Source organism: Pteropus alecto, unplaced genomic scaffold, assembly GCF_000325575.1.
Source record: "Pteropus alecto unplaced genomic scaffold, ASM32557v1 scaffold21, whole genome shotgun sequence".
In the NCBI taxonomy this organism is placed as follows: domain Eukaryota; kingdom Metazoa; phylum Chordata; class Mammalia; order Chiroptera; family Pteropodidae; genus Pteropus; species Pteropus alecto.
In genome coordinates, this window is record NW_006436282.1 from 21,347,619 (window position 1) to 21,351,931 (window position 4,313).

Sequence of the window (4,313 nt, forward strand, 5' to 3'; positions counted from 1 at the left end):
GGGTCCTGAATGGTCTGGTCACACCCCCCTTTCCAGCTTCTTACCCTACTTCAGCTCTCTCTGTGCCTTCAGATCACACTGGCTTTCTCTTTCCTCTTCAAAAATGTCAAACTCTTTCACTATTTGAGGCTTTTGCACATGTTTTTCCCCTCTGTCTGGCACGCTATCCATTCTCCACCTCCCAAGTCCCTTCTGCCTGATTTCTCCTTCACTTTCTGTCTCCATGTAAATGTTTTCACTGCACGCAAGGGTGATTTGTAAGGTGTTATCATTTAGTTAATGAACACAACAGAAATATCAAAGTTGTTAACTTGAAGTGGGAGGTATTAAAGAGAATAAATTTTTTTTATGTCATCATTGAGTAGAAGTTCCTTTATTAAGAAAATGCTAGCCCCTTTGTTAAATCACGCTAGATGAGGAGTCATTTGGCAGTACTAATTTTCTTCTCCTAAATGTCTTCTTTCACCCATTTGATCAACAATGTAGCAACCCAGCTTCACGACTTCCTAGGGTGATGATATCGCTGACAAGGCCTTCCTCCTTGGGCCAGTGTCTTCATCTGTAATGAGATGACTCTCCCCATCCTCCTCTCACAGCTGGAGGCCTGTCTTTGTTCAGTCCTGGTGCAATCATCGAACATGGACTGTCTCAAACTAATCTCAATAATATATGAAAATGCATCACTTTCAAATACACACTGCTGTGCATATCATTTAAAATCCAAGAACACTAAACTAAGAAGTTAACGATATAAAGCATTCATATTTTATATTTCATGCACTGAAATACTCTATAAAAATGTCTTTCTACTAATTCTGTATTGTAAGTTATTTGAGGTAAGCATCGTGTCTTTTACTACTTCTATACTTCAGAAAGTCTTCAGAACAAAGATGCTCAGAGGACAGTGGTTCCATACTCAGCCTTCGGAGGAGTTATACATGAGTTCAAGGAACAACAACAAAAAAATAGTTCTTTGAAAAAGAAGAGCATCTGGAGGATAAAGCAGACTGCATCTCTACTTTCACTAACGAACATGCCCTATGTCCATAACCTTCTGTTCTAAGAATAAAAATCAGCGGCATGTGACAAGGAGCAAACGCCTCCTGAACTTTGACGCACTTGACCGGTCCACTTCCTGCAGAGGCTCCGGGCTGGATTTGTACTCCCCGGCTGGGGTGGCTGTGCACTGGACTTCCAGGCCTGAGGGAGGGACAGTCACAGCCTCATTTAGTCGTGTTAAAAGCCCAAGCCTGGCAGGCTGCCTATAACACATGCTGGTTAGGACCGCCGGAGCTGGAGTCAGACCTCCTGGATTCAGATCCGATTCTGCCTCTAACAGCCTTGCAACCTCGGGTTACCGTTTAACCTTTCAGTGCTTGGGTCTCCTTCCCTGTCAAGTGAGGGTGATAATAGTACCTACCTCCTAGGGCTGCTGTGAGTTATAAGTGAGCGAATCCACAGAAGCTCTTGGAACAGCGCCTGGCTGGCGCACAGTGAACTTGTTAATATTACAGCCTTTCAACTAAGGCATTCTGCCTGGATATAAAACAGCCCCTGTGAGTTACAAACCTTGCGATCCGGGAGCTGAGTGGCCATGGTTGGGGACCTGGCGAGGAAAAAGGAAAAGGAATCAGGGTAGGGGCAGAGGGAGAGCTGCGGCGACATTTATCCACCGGAGCCCACCTTCGGCCTCGGTCTCCTGGCCTCGGGTCTCCTCCACCGTTTCTTCTCCAAGAAGCAGTCGGACAGGCTCGCTGGGCAGCACAGCCTTTCTCCAATCAGACACCTTAAGGCTGGTGCTACATCCGCGACCTGGTCCAATCTCGTCCCTGGAGGGTGGAAACGCAAAGTTCCTACCTCCACCTGTGGCAGTGGTGGCCGCCTCCTAGGTTTTTTTTTTTTTTTTTTCCCCTGCCCCGCGGTTCTGGTTTCTCCAATCACTTGGCGAATGACCAGCAGGTGGGTAGATGTCTTTTCCCGCGCGAGGACCAACGCGTAGGAATGGTCAAAGCACCAGAGTGAGCAGCCGAGGTCCCATCTCCCCGCGGCTTGCGGGCGGCGCTGGCAGGGAGACGGGACGCGCCCGAGAATGAACGGATAGCAACCAGGAGGGCAGCCTGGACATTCACCTGGGGCAGTGAACCTGGCACCCAATCGCCGCGGCGCCCTCGGGCGGGAGCCGACCGCACTGTGAGCCCCGTCTGCCGCCGCCCGTGCGGCGGGCAGAAGTTGGAGGCGCCAGGGGAGACCAATAGCAGCAATCGGCTTAGCCGGACTGCGGAGATTTAGGCTGGCACATCTTCCAGAAAGAGGCCCGACCTCCCCGGGACTGCGCAGAGGGACGCTGCGCCCCGGATTCCACATTGCTCCACGAGCTCCCCTTCAGTGCTCTCCTTGGAGCTCGCGGCGCGGAGCCGCGGAGTCCTGAGCAGGTGAGCATTCAGGGTGCTTCAGCGTTCCAGACAGAGGACATTCCGCGGCGTCACCCTGGGGGGCTCCCGCGGCGCCCGAGAAGTAGCGAGCCGCAGGCGTTCTGCGTACGTGTGCGTAATTGGCCACCTATTCCTTGAGCGATTCGTGCAAAGCCCTTCCGTGCACACAGTTGACAGCAGAGAAGAAAGGGCAGGTAAGACAGAAAGCCGCATCGGGACGTCCCGCCAGGACGTCCACCGGGGAATAACTTGGGGGCGCTTTTCCGATCTGTATCGTAGAGGGAGCTGCACACCCAACTGCAAATCGTGCCTGAGGGTGCGGGTACCTTTCGCACGGAAAGAACTTTTGGCCATTTTCTCTCCTATTGTTTTCAAGTCGCGGTCGGAGCGTGCCCTCGGGACGTCCTGGGGAGGAGCGGGTGTCTGGGCGCACAGCAGAGGCCGCCGCGCCTCCTGGTGTGGGCGCTCAAACTTTCTCCGCCGGTTCCGGGAGTTCAACCGCCAACTGCAAACTGCTGAAGTTTCGCTCTCGGGCGCGCGGGCGAATCCCAGGAGCGCCCGGGCGCGTGGCGTAGGAAAGAGCCCGGCGGTGACCGGGGCGCCAGCCCAGGCGCGAGCGAATCCTGCGCGTTCGTGCAGTGCGCGCCTGACAGGCCCAGCACAGACGGCGGGCAGGGGAGCCTCGTGTCCCAGATTAGCACCTTAAGTGCTGATCAACAGCCCGGTCGCCCCGCACAATGCCCTTTTAAAAGCTGGGAAGTCGCAAATTGGCTCGGAATTCCTTGGAGGGGGGAATTGCGCGAAGAAAAGAACCGAAGGTTTTCATTTGTAACTAAAATTCTCCAGAGTCGATTTGCCTAGTGCAGACAGACTCGGGGCAGAGTTTAATGCAGAACTAAGGGAAGAGGACAATTGCCGCTTGGCTCGTCTCAACCATCCGCCCGGCTTGCTTCAAAGAGGCGCGAGATTGGTGTCTGGGGAATGAAAAGACTAGGCTGGCGGTTTTCGAGAGAAGTTAAGTCTAATGCTTCTCCGAAAGTCATAAGACAAAAGTTATTTCAAAAGTAGAATTTTGAAGAAACGACAAACACCATGATCTTGTCCCTCGCTCTTGCTGTTTTGTAAATTACCACGGAGAATCACACCCAAAAGGCCCCTGGGACAGAAGTCTGTGGAGCAAAGGCCTTTAATAGGGGGCTCATAGTCAATGTTCACCTATACCTGGGACACACTTGCTACCTGGCCCCCTCCGCCCAGGTGCTCATCCGAGTGAGTCACCGTGGGGCATCGGCCTACAACCAGGCCGAGTGACAGGACAGGCTGTTTTCCCTCTTGGGCCTGGTTAATCCAGATGCCAGGCAACCGCCCCTGAATGCCCCTCGCGCGCTGACCACCGCACTTCCAGGAGGCAAGGCGAAGGTGGAGGCCGGAGCGCGCCAAGCCTCAGTCCGGAGACCAGACGGTGGCGCCCTGGAGACCACTGGTCCGCCTGCGCCCTTGCGGTGCCCTCTGAGAGCTGCTACTTTCTGGGCTCGCGGCTCCGGGCGCTGGGACCCCAGCCGATCCCGTGTCGCACGGAGCGAAGGGGAGGAAATGGGATCGCGGGGGGAGAGAGGCGGAACACGTGACTCCGACAAACCCAGTCACCAAGTTTTGTTTTCTTCCCCAGCACAGCCGCTGCCTCGGATCCCTCCCCACCGCCCGGCTGCGAGAAGCCGCAGAGGGAGCGGAGTGGACGCCGGAGGCCACCGGGAGAGAGGGGCCGCTGCCGCCAAGGCCCTTCCCCGCTCGCGGCGCCCCGGGCCCCTCGCCGGCCGGCCATGGCCGACAGCGGCGGCGCGGACAGCTCAGGGCCCTGGTGGAAATCGCTAACGAACAGCA